The sequence below is a fragment of the Ixodes scapularis genome, unplaced genomic scaffold (assembly GCF_016920785.2).
Source record: "Ixodes scapularis isolate PalLabHiFi unplaced genomic scaffold, ASM1692078v2 ptg000178l_1__unscaffolded, whole genome shotgun sequence".
NCBI classification, from domain to species: domain Eukaryota; kingdom Metazoa; phylum Arthropoda; class Arachnida; order Ixodida; family Ixodidae; genus Ixodes; species Ixodes scapularis.
In genome coordinates, this window is record NW_024609927.1 from 1,267,409 (window position 1) to 1,284,871 (window position 17,463).

General features: G+C 49.8%; 1 pseudogene; it reads left to right on the forward strand.

Moving 5' to 3' along the window:
• Nucleotides 1–17,463, forward strand: part of LOC120842859 — a 66,186-nt pseudogene that overhangs the window by 588 nt on the left and 48,135 nt on the right.

The window sequence follows — 17,463 nt, forward strand, 5'->3', positions numbered from 1 at the left end:
AAGTCGGCGTGTCAGCAGAATCGAGCGCTGGGGCGAGACTGACTCGACAAGGTCGCGGGCGGCCTCTTATCTAGAGTGCGTCGCTATCTCGAAGATTCGGCGAAAGCGGTTCGAGCGTCGCGTGATCGGGGCGAGAATGAACACGCACTTTCTAGAAAACAAAAGCAGGATAAATGATAGAAGTTACGGGCGGTACATGAATAAACGGGAGCTTTCTGGAGGACCGCGACCGAGCGTTGCTTTCTCAGCCTTGCGCGCGGCATTACTCCCCCCTTTAAAAGTGCATCGCCCCGATGCAGTGTAAAACAAATCAAAATAAAAAAGAACGATAAACTAAAGAGTCTTTTGGAGCACAAAAGGTCCACAGTCCTATCGAGCGTAGTACGGCTTCAGGCGCACGACGTGGACGACCTCAGGTCGTGGTGGGCGGCGTGACGATGTTCGTGTTCCGTCGGGCATCACCTCGTAGTTCAGATCCCCGAGTCGACGAAGCACTTTGTAGGGTCCAAAGTAACGTTTCAGGAGCTTCTCGCTGAGACCGCGGCGGCGAATCGGTGTCCACACCCACACCCTGTCTCCGGGCTGGAAGTGGACGTCCCGACGACGAAGGTTGTAGCGGCCAGTGTCGACACGTTGTTGAGCCTGAATCCGAAGTCTGGCGAGCTGACGGACTTCTTCTGCCCTTTGGGCAACCACCTGGGCGTCGTCACTTGCGTCGACAGCCACTTCGTGGGGTAACATAGCGTCCAGCATTGTCGTTACCTTGCGCCCATGCACCAGCTGAAAGGGTGTCATTCCGGTGGTCTCTTGCACGGCCGTGTTGTAGGCAAATGTGACGTACGGCAGCACCTCGTCCCATGTCTTGTGCTCCACGTCGACGTACATGGAGATCATGTCGGCGATGGTCTTGTTGAGTCTCTCCGTTAGCCCGTTGGTCTGCGGGTGGTACGCCGTGGTGTGGCGATGGCTGGTGTGGCTGAGACGAAGGACTTCTTGCGTCAGCTGGGCCATGAATGATGATCCACGGTCTGAGATCAGGACTTCGGGAGCGCCGTGCCGGAGGACGATGGATTCAATGAAAAACTTGGCAACTTCCACAGCAGTTCCGGAAGGAAGGGCTTTCGTTTCGGCATACCGCGTGAGATAATCTGTGGCGACGATGATCCAGCGATTTCCCGACGTCGACGGCGGAAAAGGGCCAAGTAGATCCATTCCGATCTGCTGGAAGGGTGCTGTTGGCGGAGGAATTGACTGCAAGAGTACGGCCGGCCTCGTCGGAGGTTTCTTTCGTCGCTGGCATTCATGACATGATCGCGTGTACAGGTGGACGGTTTTGGGGAGCTTGGGCCAGTAATACTTTTCACGAATACGTGCCAGGGTCCGGCTGTAACCAAGGTGTCCGGACGTCGGGTCGTCGTGGCAGGCTTGAAAGATCTCCTCCCGAAGGTCGGTAAGGATTACCAGCAGCCATGGCGAGTTGTTGTTCCCGAAGTTCTCTTTGTAGAGTACACCTTGTCTAATGGCGAAGGTCGGCAGCGCTCGTGAAAAAACACGTGGCACGGTACTCCCGCGCCCTTCCAGGTGCTCTATTAGTGCGCGCAGCTCAGGATCGTCTCGTTGACGCCGGGCCATGTCGTCGATGTTCACTGCGCCCAGAAAACACTCGTCGTCATCGTCGTCGCTGCTGCCGGAAGGTGTTGCGACGGGAGCTCTGGACAGGCAGTCGGCGTCGCTGTGCTTGCGGTCTGACTTGTAGACGACGGTCATGTTGAACTCTTGTAGTCGGAGACTCCACCGCGCGAGGCGTCCTGACGGGTCCTTGAGGTTCGCAAGCCAGCAGAGCGAGTGGTGGTCCGCGACTACCCGGAACGGGCTCCCGTATAAGTACGGACGAAACTTCGTGATTGCCCAGACGACCGCAAGGCATTCTTTTTCAGTCGAGGAGTAATTTCTCTCCGCCTTGGTCAATGTCCGACTTGCGTAGGCGATGACTCGCTCGGTGCCTTCTTGTACTTGAACCAAAACCGCGCCAAGCCCTGCGTTACTTGCGTCCGTGTGAATCTCGGTTTCCGCATCCTGGTCGAAATGTCCAAGAACAGGAGGAGTCTGCAGTCGTCGCTTCAGCTCGTCAAATGCCTGCTGCTGTTCATCGGCCCATTCGAACTTCTCGGCGTCCTTCGTGAGGTGTGTGAGCGGTGCGGAAATTCTTGCGAAATCTCGAACGAAGCGCCGATAGTAGGCACATAGCCCAAGGAACCTTCGGACGGCCTTCTTGTCTCTTGGCGCTGGAAATGCTGCGACGGCACGAGTCTTCTCGGGGTCTGGGCGGACGCCTTCGTTACTAACCACGTGGCCGAGGAACTTCAGTTCGTCATAAGCGAACCGACACTTTGACGGCTTCAGGGTGAGTCCGGCGGTCCGTATGGCTTGGAGAACTGCTCGGAGTCGTCGCAAGTGCCCGTCGAAGTCGCTGGAAAACACGACGACGTCGTCGAGGTAGACGAGACAGCTCTGCCACTTCAGTCCTGCCAGTACGGTGTCCATGACACGTTGGAAAGTTGCTGGCGCCGTGCACAGTCCGAAGGGCATCACTTTGAACTCGTACAGTCCATCCGGCGTGACGAAGGCTGTCTTTTCTCGGTCCCTTTCGTCGACTTCGATCTGCCAGTAGCCGCTCTTCAGGTCCATTGATGAGAAATATCGAGAGTGGCGCAGCCGGTCTAGAGTGTCGTCGATGCGGGGGAGTGGGTAGACGTCTTTCTTCGTCACCGTGTTCAGCTGCCGGTAGTCTACACAGAACCTAAGCGTCCCGTCTTTCTTCTTAACCAGTACGACTGGAGAGGCCCAAGGACTGCTTGAAGGTTGAATTATGTCGTCGTTCAGCATTTCTTGAACTTGCTCCTGGATCGCCTGCCTTTCCTTAACGGAGACTCTGTATGGCGATCGATGCACAGGGCGCGCGTCGTCCTCGGTAACGATGCGGTGCTTTGCAACGGTGGTTTGGCGCACCTTCGACGACGTGGCAAAGGAGTCGCGGTATTCGGCGAGAAGGTTAATCAACTGTCGTCGTTTCGGGCCCGGGAGTTTAGGGTCAATGTCGAGCTGCGCTGGCGACGCACTGTCTTGCTGAGGTGGCGAGAATTCGTCAGTAATGGCGGCGACAGCGGCGGAGTTTTGGAGTTCCTCGACCTGGCCCACGGCTGCACCTTTTGTGAGGTGTTGCGCTTCGTTTCGGAAGTTCGTGACGAGGACCACAGTGCGGCCATCCTAAAGTTCAGCAACTCCTCTTGCGACGCCTATTCCTCTTCCCAGAAGCAACTGGAGGCTTCCTTCGAGCAGAACTTCGCCGCAGAAATCTTCGGTGATCCCGACGGGTACGAAAACACTCGACCGCGGCGGTAAGTTAACGTGGCTGGCGAGGACTCGGACCGCAGATGACGTCGCTTTGGGTTCCTCCGGTGGTGAAACAGGCTTTCGCAGCGTCAACCGGTTTGCTCCGAGGTCGATGACGGCACCATACTCGCAGAGGAAGTCCATTCCGAGGATAACGTCCCTCGAACAGTCTTGCAGAACGACGAACTTTACAGGGCACGTCTCACCGTGGATCTCGACGCGAGCGGTGCATCGCCCGATTGGTGTGATGAGGTGCCCACCGGCGGTTCGTATTTGAGGTCCATCCCACGGCGTCGTGACTTTTCGAAGGCGGCGGGAGAGCCTCCCACTCAAAACTGAGTAGTCTGCTCCGGTGTCCACGAGTGCCGATGCGTCGTGGCCGTCGATGATGACGTTTAGGTTGTTGGATACCGTTTCAGGAGCGTCGTTTCGGTCTCCGGTAGCGTTCGAGTGGGGGCCCTCCGACGTTCGTGGAGGATCTTGGCGTCGGTCGTCTTCGGCAACTCCACCTCCAGGGGTTGCCGCGCCTAGTTTCCCCGGCGTGGAGCAAGGGGCGACAGGCTTTCACGTCGGGGTCGGTGCATCGGCGAAGCTGGACGTCGTGGTGAAGGCGATCGGAACTCTCGGCGGGACGCAGGCTCGGGGGACTGGGGTCGTCGCAAGTACTCGTCGATCTCCCGAGGGCGTTCACCATACCTGGGACGCGGGTCGCTTGGGTGGAATCCGCGCAGCCCGAGTCGTCGGTATGGGCATCGGCGGTACACATGGTCAGCTTCCCCGCAGTGGTAACACAGCGGGCGTCGGTCGGCCGTCCTCCAGACGTCTGTCTTCCTCGGCGCAGGTCGGTCTGGGTGAACGTGCGCCTGATCTTCCTGTCGTCGGGGGTAATGCGGCGTTGGGGCGTCTCTTCGGGGTGGCGACGTGGCTTGGCGGCGGGCTTGCGGCGGTCGTCGGGCCATTGCGGCGTAGCTCAACATCGGTTCCTCCGGTGCCACCGTGGTGACAGGAACCTCTGGTTGGAGCGCCCGATGCACTTCTTCGCGCACAGCCTCGGCAATGGAGAGTGTCGCTGGACGACTTGCGGCTGGCAGCAACTGGCGGAGTTCCTCCCGGACGACCTCCCGGATAATTTCGCGGATGTCCGTACCAGGAGCGTTCTCGCCGCCAAGCAGCGCGGTTGCAGCGACACTTGGACTTGGATGTCGCTGGTAGTGGGAAGCGCGCGCTTGGAGGGCGCGCTCGATGTTTGTCGCCTCGGTGACGAAGGCTTCGACGGTGCCCGGCGGGTTGCGCACGAGGCCTCCAAAGATGTCGTCTCTCACCCCGCGCATGAGGACCCGCAGCTTCTTGTCGTCTGTGCCTCGTGGGTCGGCACGGGCGCTCAGGCGGAGGACATCTTCTACGAAGCTTGTGACGCTTTCGTCGGGGCCCTGCGTTCGAATTCGGAGGAGATCTTCTGCCTTCTCCCGTCGGTGTAGGGTGGCGAACGTCCGCTGCAACTCGGCCACACAGATGTCCCACGACGTAAGTGAAGCCTCGTGATTCTCGAACCAATGCCTCGCAGTACCCTCCAGCGAAAAGTAGAGGTTCTGGAGGCACTGCTCCGCAGTCCATCCGTTGTGGCGCGCCACACGCTCGTAGTGCTTGATCCAGTCTTCGACATCCTCGTGGATCTCGCCGTGGAAGGGTGTCGGCATACGGGGAGCGGCGGGCAGGTAGACGATGGCAGGAGCGGCGGGCGTCGGCGACTGGTTGGCCATCGTTGGCTTTGTTGGCTGCTTGGTCCTGGGCGGCAGAAGTGCGTGTTCCGGGGGTAGACCTCGGATGCGGCGACTTGACCGGGTCTCGATCTGGTCTTCGTCGGGTCCTCGGGAGGCTGGGTCCGGACTTGTACTGCGGGACCTCGGAGGGGTACGCGGCAGGGGCATGCGTTACCCAGCACCTCCACCAGAATGTCACGGGTGGTGATTCGTGACCAATAAACAAGAAATAAACAGAAATAAATAAACGTTTAATGTGGCGAACTTGTGCCAAAAATAAAGAAGGAAACAGAAGAAAGCAGAGCGTCGCGGGCGTCGAAGTCGGCGTGTCAGCAGAATCGAGCGCTGGGGCGAGACTGACTCGACAAGGTCGCGGGCGGCCTCTTATCTAGAGTGCGTCGCTATCTCGAAGATTCGGCGAAAGCGGTTCGAGCGTCGCGTGATCGGGGCGAGAATGAACACGCGCTTTCTAGAAAACAAAAGCAGGATAAATGATAGAAGTTACGGGCGGTACATGAATAAACGGGAGCTTTCTGGAGGACCGCGACCGAGCGTTGCTTTCTCAGCCTTGCGCGCGGCAATATCTTAGAACTTGCCGTTTATTTTCAAAAGTTGTTCCTTGGATATTACTACTTTTTTCATGTCGCCTTCGCCCAAGTCACGTGAACGAGGCTAAAATCGTTCAATCTTGTTTCACAGTAGCCCAGTCGTGTACACCTGCACGAACAACTTTAGAATCTGGCTTCATTTTGCGAACGTACGCTCACACTTGAGCTGTCTTAGAGGAACACTAAAATCCGCTCAAAAAACTGCTAGCAAATGTCGCGTATGTCCTTAAATAAGCTGTGCTAGCAAACAATATTTTTATAACAATATTTGACGCGAGGTTGTTTTTAATAAGGGACGATTCCTACGCATGTTTTTATTTCGAGATTTCGACTCTGAGAGATAGTTGTATATTTCAGGAATCGCTCTAATATGTCTCACGACGTAAAGATGTTTTTTTTTCTTACGAATTTATTTTGTGACTAATGTGTCATCTCACAAAACTTCAAGGGCAACTCCGGTCAATATTGTTTTACTAACATGGGATCACAAATGCTTTCAGCTAAAAGAGTACCCCTAAATTGCAAGGCACGCATATTTTTCGCGATTGTGCGTGTAGTCTTATAACTATCACGGCTCAACGTTTAATTTCAGGCGTCTGTGGCAAAACCAAAACTATCTGCTAGAAGAATGGCAACACTGATCATCAGCCATAACGCGGCGACGTAACGGCACAAGGGTGCTGCGCCAGTGTTCTTTGACTAAGAGTTAACCCGCTTACCGTTCGCTGAAGAGCAGTTGATTGCGTCTCTAAAATTGGTTTTAAAAAAGTTCACGGCTTCAAATTGACGTAATATTTTGGTTGTCATAATATTTTGTGGTAATGAATTTTCTCGGGTGATGAATACGGGTCACAGTTCGCAGGCTTCCTATGTGCCTTTAAATACAGTATGCACCAGTAATACCCTGAACTTGAGCACACGCGTGAAATACGCAAAATAAGAACTCCCCGGGACGTTCGAGAACTCACATGCTAAGAAACCGGAGCTGTAGTCAAAATAAAGAAACATGACGGCACGAGCGTTTTTGCTGACTTGAGGGTGGCGCCGCACTATTGCCGCACGAGTAAATGAATCCTCCCTTCTAGAACGTGCACGATTAGCATCACGACGCACGTAGAGAATTCAGTTAAGGATATTGCTCTACGCGGAACGATGAGCTTCCATCTCGCCGACAATCACCACCAATGGCATCTTTTTCAGTAGATAGCAGAAATCGCGGCAGGCATGCAACACTCGCGGGTGACCTCTCAGCAGACCATTAATTGGGTTGACAGAGCATGCCTATTGAAAAATCCACCAGACCGGTTTGGTGTGCACTAGTGTTTTCTGGCGTTAACATCAGGCCGGTCTGTTTTGTTCTGGCGCACACATCAGGCCCGCCTGGTGTGTTCTGGTGCGCACACCAAACCAGCCTAACGTATTCTGGTTTGCCCCCAGAACACGTCAGGCTGGTTTGGTGTGACCGTCGCACCATCCTAGTGTGGTCTGCACACCAAAACACACTAGGCTGGTCTGATGTGCACACCACAGCACACTAGAATGGCATGATTAGTGCCACTAAATAAGCTACGCTTCAGAGTAACGACACTTGGCCATATTGTGTCTTAAAATCATGGTTGCCAGTTATCTGAAGCATTATCTGAAATCATAGGAAACGCTTTTCTGTCCTCCACAAATGTTTAGACAGTTCGCGGCAGAGCAAAGCAATATTACATGACCTTCCTAACACCGAATCTAATGCTTAGGAAGTCGCACTTTCGAATCATGGCGATCGGCAGTTGCGTCTGCTCTGCATACGAGCCAAAATGGCGGCGCCCACAAGAATGTAGGGGAACGGAGTGCCGATACTCTAAGCGCACCTTATTTAGTGGCTCTAGGCATGATGTACACACTACGCCACACCAGACTGCACATATGTGCAGTCTTATTTTCTTCTTGCTTCGTTCGCCGCACGATAGATTTAGGTGACGTGCTTTCGCACCGCAATTGCATCGCAGTGAAAGGGCAGAGAGGTTTTAAAGGAAACAAATTATAAAAGAGTCCGCGTTTTCTTAAAAGTTTTATAGCGAAACAATTTCTTGGGTTCTTCACTTTTGGGATTTTTCACACATTTTACGACGTGCGGTTGATGAAATTGCATTTGAAAATCGCTTCATGGAACCTTTGGTTCCTCCTGAAAGGCACATCTACCTCATCGTTTTGGCGTCTTTCATACCGGGTTGAGTTGGGAATGTTTCTGAGTAATTTGACCCACAAACCATAAGGCCGCCTGTCCGGACGGCCGTATGCGCAACATTTTCTGCTATTTGTCTCCTCAAAAAACGAATTTCTTTAGACATGCGTTTAGTTTTCGTAAGCCGGGACATATTGTATTCGGAGCACTACAGTTGATTTGGATACGTATATTGGAGCAAACTTTCCATGACAGTGGTCGGTGATTAACTCTTTCAGGTGTGTCGGGCAGTGTTGGGCAAGGTAGTGTGGTCGCTCCCCCACGCGACTTAAAAAAGCCCCATATCTCCTAGGGGACAGCAACGGCCGCATTGAAAGCCGCTCTCTTACCTGGTCATGGAAGGACGTGACAGGGCAGCGCTGAGCATCTCGGTTAATTTTATTTTCTAACACTGATTGCTACACTTCCAAGAACGATAGACAAGCGCGAGAAATCTGTACGAGTTGCGATTTTCGCTCCTTATCATTAGTGTCAACGGACAACAATCATGGTGGGAGTAAAAACTATAGTGGAATCTTAGAGTTGCCTCATTGTTGATTTAAGACACCGAAAATTATTGTCAGATACTGCTCTTATTTCAATACATCAAAAATAAATTAATCCGAAGAAAAGAGACCTGGGAAGTGTTCCGTCAATCGTGCAACACATTTTGTAGCGCACTTCTCGGGAAAGGGTTCTATTCACCTCCATTCCTAGAGTCATATTTGAATTTCAACAGCTTACTTGCTGTTACCTCACAGAGATGATCAGCCGCTAAAATGGGTGATAATGAATTAGCTGAAAAATTACATTCTCATCATAATATTGACGTCTATAGAACAATATAACCTGTCTTGCGACAGCATAAATGATGTGAAGCGTTTAAATAAAAGGAAGAGAGAGCGGAGGTTAGTGATTGCAGCGCTCATGCACTACAGCTACTTAAAGGCGTCTGTATGTCAAGTACCGAATAAGCGCCACGCCAGAAATTTTCTCTGCAACAAGTAGGTCTTCAACATTGATCACAACTCAACAAACGACACAAAAGGCCATAAAAATAAGAATAAACTTTCTATTATATTTCTTCGTACTTTCTAGAATCTTAGCAAGGTTTATCAAAGTCAGAATCTGCTAATTTGTATGCGGGATAATATTCTATCTTGTTTACAGTACCATTATTTCTCAACTGATAAAATTTGTTGATATTGCCGTTTTGTGTCTTACGAACATGCATTCTTGGCTACAGATTCAAACCTTGTGATAAAAATGTAAATGGCCGCGATATGCGAACAAGCATATATTGAAGTTTGGATACCTTGTGATGACACCTAGAGGCGGTGAACTGGTACTGCGAAATAGTATTTGCCCATTTCGTCTTTTTCTTATATTTTAATGCACGCCTTACAAACGAACGTCGAGCACTATAATTTACCAAGTTCTGCGCGTACTTTCAAAATATACCAATCATTAACTGTTGCAAGTTTCAGATGTAGAAACGTAATAGTGATAGAGAGTGCTCGTGCATTTCCTTCCATAGAGCCCATATTTCAAAAGATGTGTCTTTAAAAGAAAGATGATATTGGTAAAGAAGTACCACGGATATGCAAAAAAAACTCATTTAATGTACAAGTCTTAAACATTGGAAGGAAATCGGTCCAACCCTAATCTATGTCCATTTGTATTACCGAAACATGTACTGCCGAAAACGCCATTTGTCACGTGTTCCGAACGACCTAATTTTAGATTTATTCACACCTATTTTATCTCAAGTTGACTGCCATATCCTGTTTTATACAGGGGTATATATGCAATATTTTTTTAGGAGTGACAAGTGCTGTAATAGCAATTAAGACACAGTATTATATTGTTATTGTTCATGGCCGTCGTGGAGCATCAGCCTTTAGAAAAGTGTTTTCGAGGGACATTAGTATCATTTTAAAGGGGCGACGCAACGATTTTTGTATTTCGCGCAAATACCGCTTAGAACGGATCCCTGACGTTAATGACCTGTAAAATACCCGTTCGTTTTTCACCACACGCAATCGAAGTCGCAGAAAAAAATAAAGAAAAACGAGAAAAGTTCACCCCCGCAACTCGCAGCCAGAACAAACGGCCACGTGATCTGGAGCCGATTATATGCCGCCAATGTTGATCATAGCCATGCGCTGGGGTTGGCAAGGCGCAGGACAGGCGCTACGTTCCAGACATTGTTATGGTTCGGCTGTTTTCGTAATTGCAGCGATTGGACACAGGGCACTACCCGAATGCTTCTCGTGCTATAGATTATCACGAGCTCAAATCGAGTGCCCACGCAGTGCTCGGGTCCAATCTATGAGCCGCATTCAAATATCGTCACTGGGCGGTACTGCTACCGCCCAGCTACGTCATCAGGTTTTTCGAAGGAGAGATTGAATGAAAACGCTCGGTTTTGTCCTCGAAATTACAGCGCAACAAAGGAGTTTCTTGGCTAGTGCCGTTGCGTGCGAGTGTCCTTGAGTCCCACTAGTGCCAGTAAGCTCGTGTAAAGTGAAAAACATTCCAATTGAATATCGTTGCACCGCCCCTTTAAACATGGCGTGTGTCAACATGCTGCAATGCACGCTCATTGAACTCTCTTCTAGAGGACTTTAAAAAATAAGAAGCTAAGTAAAGCTCCACCTTTAACGGAAGTTTTTTTTTTTTCTTTTTTTTTTCCCCGTCAATAGATCATCGGTATCTTATGAGCTACCAGAGTTCGCGTGCAGATAAATCACGCCAAAAAGAAACCAGCAGGCGGGCAGTTGGCCGAGCTTCTACCGCACTCTTAAAGAGTAACTCCGATCAAAAGTCGAAACAAAATAAATGACTGGTATTGATTCAAAGCAACTAAATACGAGCACTGCCAGAGTGGGTGACTAATACAATAACCCGATCAACTCTAAAACTGATATCAAAGCTGCTACCACCAGGCTCTGTGCGGGCATTAGACAGGCTCGCTCTACTCTGAAGCAATCCTGTGTCCAGCCCTCATGCTCGGAATCAAGAAGGCCACTTGCTGGTTACTGCAAGTTATTTCGCTATGCCTTTCTGCTTCGCGGATAAAAGAGAGCAACAATAAAGGCAAGTAGAACAAGGACAGGGCAAAACACCCTCGTAAATTTTTGCCGTTCATGTTACTTTCCTCTTTCTTCGTAACCTTACCAGCTCTCTCTAATTTGCCGTTTCTCATTCATCTTCAGCCGTCTCAGTGGACTACTTCAGCTTGTTATGTTCTGCTTTAGCGGCAGTCGTTTGGAAGTGCTCGTTTGCGTAAGCGCACGAAGATAACTGGTTTCCTGCTCGCTTAAGTGAGGGTGCCGAAGTGCTAAGTGCTTGCGAAACTAGCATCTTTGCCCAATGCCCAACCCGCCTTCTTGTGCCTCTGTTGGCGCAAACGACCCGCTGGGCCACCCGAAGGCGCGTTTTCACCATTTCCCCCAAAACTCCAAGGTGAGATAGACATGGGTCAACGAGGTTCGTCGAAGAGATTCGGGAGGCCTTGCACTCGGAAAACTTTACAGGCGGCCAAACGCGAACTGAGAAGCTTCCCCAACGCTTCTGTAACGTGATTTACAAACAACCAAGATTGTAGTTCTTCTCAGAAGAATGGGGTTCGTTCTGAGCCTTTGGAGCAGATCCGTGGCCAATTTTGCCGCTGAATGAATATCACCTATTTATCGTAGCAAACTCGCTTTTCTGCCGGAATTGTGCGTTCATATTTTTTACGGATGGCTGACTCCTGGGGAACAGAGCAGTAAAATATTCATAGCACCTTACCTGTCTGATGGTAACCGCTTCTGCATGTAGGCCAGTCGTACGGTTTGCAGAACCTTGTTACGAAATTTGCGCAGCAATACGGCGCTGCAGTTGATCACCAGGGTTGACATCTTCTAGAGCCAGTAGTTTCGGTTTCGCAGTAGACCCCTGAAACAGAACTCTGAGATAAAGATATCTAAAGAACTACATATGATTTCGAAAAAAATATATTATACCTGGCAATTCATGGACACTTACCACGGGGAAAAAACTGATCGTAATCCTAAGATCAAGAAAAAGTACCTGAGTTGCACTCTAGCATGTCACCGACTCTTGGTAATATAGAGCTATCACCACGTGTCCTAGAGGACTAGCCGGCTCCATAGTTACTTCACTGTGTCTGAACATTGCACAACACATTTATTAAGATGACTTAGTAGGACTCATATTTACAAGCTAGCTGTGCCACTGGCTGGTTTTTAAATATCAAAGGAATCAGGAGCTTTGGTACAAACAAAAATACGTGAGCACGTGCTCAAGCAAGCGCGGGCACTCTCCCGACTGAAAGAACTAGATTGTGCTGCCACCAATGTGCTGCAAGGACCTATATTCGGCTACACGAGTGTCCCTTTTGTGGGTTTTCTGGTTTATGGCTTGGCCTCCAAGTTCGCTCTAAAACGCTTCTTCCCTCTGCTTTCTCATGCGTGCATTGTTTCAGGCTGGAAATTGTTTCAGTCCGTTTTCCGCAAAGGGGCGACAGTCAATTTTAAAATGATTGAATGGGTCTGCAATTTTATTTATAAAAATTTCAAAATATTTGCAAGCACATTTTGAGACTCATAGGCTGTACAGCATCCAGTTGAACACCTAAACAATTTTGGCATCCTCGTTTGTTTCTTCCACCAGGAATGCGCCGATCGATGTGGTGATCCTCCGAACTCATTTCGAAGATTCTCTCGGTGAGCCTCACTGCATTGTCATCGGGCCGAACGTCTACGAAAACCCTTTGCACAAGTATGAAGTGTCAATGGTGAGACATATGCCTGTAACAAACCCGTGGTACTTCTTTAAACGCCTTAATGATAACAGTATTGCAGCAACCTTAACTCATTGATTTCGAGTATGTACATCTAAGGAGGGATTGTTTAAATTAGTTTCAACGTTATGCCGCTCGGAAAAGAAGTTATCACACCCGTTAAAGAACGCAATTTCAGTTCCTGAATTAAATATTAAACAGAGATATAACAAAGTTGTACCTACTTTTTTTTTATTTTCCCGGTCAAATTTTTTGGGGGAAATTAAGTGCGTGTCGAAGTCACGCGATGTCACATTTGGAGATTGATGAAGTGGGAAAACTAAATTGTTTTATGGGTGAGCTGCCGTGACTTTGCCAGCTAGTTTTTGCGAGGAAAACAAGCTGGCATTTAAGCCGGGTGATGTCAATTTTCTCGAGAAATTTAGTGGCGAAATGCACTGACGGACAAAGAAATTTCTGTTAGGATTGAGGGTTTCGAGAACATGTGTTTTATACTCTAACAGAGCAAAACATGGGCCTGCTGAGCCCTTTTCGCCGATTGGTCTGATTTTGATATCTCCCACAAATACTATGTGGTGGTCCCTTTCTAATCCAGTTTATTTTCCTTCGAATCGGGGCTGTTTTTCAGGAGTTTATTTTTCCTCATAGGAATTTGGTGGTCATAAATGTCAACTTTTTGCAGTCAGACAAAAAAAAAGCGGTGTTCATTGCGGCTTTTGTTGATGAAGCGATGACGCAGGTATGGGATTCCCCCAACCTACAGGGATCATGCGCGTGAGATAGATGCTTGAAAAACTTCCCGTCGGCAATAAAAAGCATGAAGCAAATAAGCTAAGGGTCGTGGTTTCAAAGAAAGAAGTATTCTCGTGTAGAGTTCAAGGAAGCTTCGCTCCTGACTAGCAGAAAACAAAGCTGTAGATAAATATTTCCTACCTGTGACGCTTGGGCACTCCTAATTGAGGAACAGCTTCAATGCATGAGTACGGGTTCGCTGGGTCACATTGTGCCGTCCGGGTAGCCAGGATCGCTTGAGATGACGAACTTTGTTGTAGGCAGCTGGGTAATTCTCGGAAGAAGTTGCTTCTTTTGTCCGACGAGCACCAACTCATTTAGCTTGAGAGTTTCATTTCAATAAACAATTAAATACATTCGTAGCGAATAAGGGTACATCAGCGAAATTATTCAAGAAAAGAAAACTTCTCCTGTACAGAATTTGGTAGGAGGTGCTCGGGTGTTAGTTTACCCAAGCTCGGAAGTTGCTGGCTCGGGTGATTAAGTTTCTATTACGGAGACCTTGTGCCTCGGCATCCCTCGACCGGGCTCGATTAGAGAGCTTGAGATCTCCAGCTCCAGCACAAAAAAGAAGCCACCTGATACTTTTCCCCCCAAAAATCACTCGTTGGCCCATCCCCTTTTGGCAAGCGGCCAATTCTCAACGCGTCGTCACACAGGCCTTTCCCACCGGGCGAAAGGCCAACACCGATCGCCTCGTTTTCTCGCCATTGGGGCAGTGCTTACATTCCTGCGTGAGACCCCGCGATCTGCGTGTATCTCACGGCTAAAGGTCAGGTGGGTTTGGATCCATGCACATTATACCATGAACTACAAGGCCAGTCAGACCACCGACCCCTGTGTGGATCATACCTCGGCAAACCTCACTCTATAAAGGCCCTCACTCACCCTCATCTTCAGAGGTGAGGTGAGGGTGAGTAAGTTTCTGAACCAGGAAAATTCATGAGTGTGAGGGTGAGTGAGGGCCGTGAGGGCTATAAGGGCAGAGAGGGCTGTGAGGTCTGTGAGAACCATGAGGGCCGCGAAGGCGGTGAGTGCCTGAGGGGCGTGAGGGGTGTGAGGGCCATGAGTGCGTGAGGGGAGTGAGGGCGGTTAGTGTGTGAGTGGTGTGAGGGCCATGAGTGGGTAATGGAGGTGAGGGCTTAAAGTGCGTGAGGGCCATGAGGAGCGCGAGGGCGGTGATTCTGTGAATGGCATGTTGGCCATGAGTGTGTGAGGGGAGTGACGGGTATGAGTGCGTGAGGTCCGTGAGGGCGGTGAGTGCGTGAGTGGTGTGAGGGCCATGAAGGCGTGAGGGACGTGTGGCTGTAAGTGCGTGAGGCCTTCTTCAGAAGGAGCAACGTTTTCAGCAGTTTTGGTGTTGGTGGCGGGTTGTTCCCTAGCTTTCCCCAGATCGACACGAATTGCTGTGATCGGGTCCGGTTAAAAACAAGCGAGCAACTCAGAGCACTTCTTAGACGTTTGAAGTGGCTGCATCCAATCAAGAACGCGATTTTTTCGCGTAATTCCTCGGGCCGGTGACGATGACAACGCAAAAATTGGTTCTGGTTTGAAATTGATTGCTTTTTGTTGGAAATCAACTCTTTCAGAAAGAAGCATTAATATTCTCAACGAGATCTGAATGCATAAAAACATGTTTATAGCCCGTAATTGTGTGTCTAAATAGCACAAGCCAAATTAAAATTCCTTGATGATGATGGCAAATTGCAGCATTTGGTTGCTGCGTGCGAACGCTGGTGGCCCGTGCTGCTGGTGTTCCGATGTCATGTTTCTGACCGAAATGGCCCCGTCTGAAGCGGGCCTGAGTGGCGTGTTGGCCATAATTGCTTGAGGGGCGTGAAGGGTATGAGTGCGTGAGGGCCGTGAGGGCGGTTAGTGCGTGAGGTCCATAGGGACGTGAGGGCTATGAGGTCGTGAGGGCCGTGAGGACGGTGAGTGCATGAGGGGCATGAGTGCGTTAGGGGTTTGAGGGCCATGAGTGCGCGAGGGGTATGAGTGCGTGACGGCGGTAAATGCAGGGGTGCGTGAATGGCGTAGAGGCCATGAGTGCACGAGGGACGTGAGGGGCACGAGTGCGTGAAGGCGGTGAGGGGGCGTCAGGGCTATGAGTGCGGGAGGGCGGAGAGTGCGTGATGGTCGTGAGGGCCATGATTGCGTGAGGGGCATGAGGGCCGTGAAGTTTACTAAGGGTGAGTGAAGGGCTGAGGGTGAGTGGGAGTGTGAGGATGAGGGTAAATAACGGGCAGAAGGTGTGTGTAACTGTGAGGGTGAGGGAGAGTGAGGGGCTTAGGGGAGTGTGGCTGTGAGGGTGATGGTAAATAAGGGCAACCTAAAATGCCGACCTCTGATGTGGATATCCCCGGTGTACCCCGTCATTCATTCCTCCAGACCTGGTCAGGTCTTGCAGCTGTACCGTGAACTCTAATACACGGGCGAGGAAGAACACACCGATGTACACAGCTCCCAACAGTACCTCCGCACTCCCCCTGCGCGAAACGCAAGTTCTGATACTCTCAGCTAAACACGCACTATCCAAACCTCGCGTTGTAAAGTACTCCTGGCCCCCAACGTTTCTCACGACGGAAGGTGTTCACGCCTACGCTTTTCTTCCATAAAGGTCCCTATGGTGCTAACGGACCATCCGTGGAGCATTTGTCGATCACTATGACATGGTTTATCTATCTTGCTTGATTTCTTTATAACCGGCTCGGGGCGTTATATTGCAGGATTTATCGGTATATAAACCGACCACATCAAACTTGTAGATGACGTATATGTTCTACTTTGTAGTGGCGAAACACCTAACACTCAGATATATATACTCTATTTGATTTTTCTTTTTAATTTACTGTAGAGGAAGCTAGGAGGTTTTAAGCAAATATAATGTGTAGTGAATGCAACACGGTCTTCGGAAGGCGTGCAGCAACACGCTGGGTGCGTTGTTACATCATGCGTTAGCGCCACTGAAGTGTACCGCACGGCTCGTAGCGTCTGCTAAGGCTAATAGTAAGTGGAAACGGTTTTTAGGCGTTTGCGATTGCCACACCTTCTGAAGGATGCTGATCGTCTGATATTGAACACTTAGTTGATAAGGTGTGCTTTCGGTGGGCTAGTCATTCTCCCAAACTCCGAATTTTCTACCCATGATGGCCAAGTTAGCTTTTAAAACGTGGTTGTTTGCAAGAGTCTATAAAACTGACTCTTTGTAAAGGTGTGCGTATACCGGATCAAATCGAGTGTTGCTTTGTCATCCCTTGATTTAACACTCCTAAGAAAACGAGTTGTCGCGCTACTTTGCTTTCACTGTGAAGTTTAAGAATGTCGCAGCAGTATTCGATTCAGTCCGGTTTTCGCACACCCCTAGTAATGAGCTGTTGGGTGCCAAGCGTCGGAACGTGTTAGTCAGTCTCACTTAGGCTAATATGAATCTCGATACATTTGTGTAGGTACAGGCTTTGGACTATGTAAAAAGCCGATCGGTTCAATTTAAGAACCGGGCACTCACCGTGTCGTTTTCAATGGCCTTATTGATGATCGAAACGTACGGCACCAAAATTGATTCCTCGCTCTTCCAGTATGGAAGAAACTGCAGCTCTCTTCACCAGAAGAACATCGCGGAGGTAAGTCACTCGATAAGAACACTCCCGGTTTCTTGCCGCGTCCGGCTATCAAATCATTGCGAAATCTCATACACTGCACACTGCTCCCCATTGTTACAATGCCGTGTGTAAATCTAGCGTAATTACTACTATACTCCGCGACAACTTTTCTTGGCAATGCAGTGGAAGGTACAAGCACATGTTCCCTCTCTCATTCTGAGCGCTGAATAAAGCTGCGCGCGGGCTCTCCTCCTCTCCCAGGAAATGCCAAGAAAAGTTGTCGCGGATT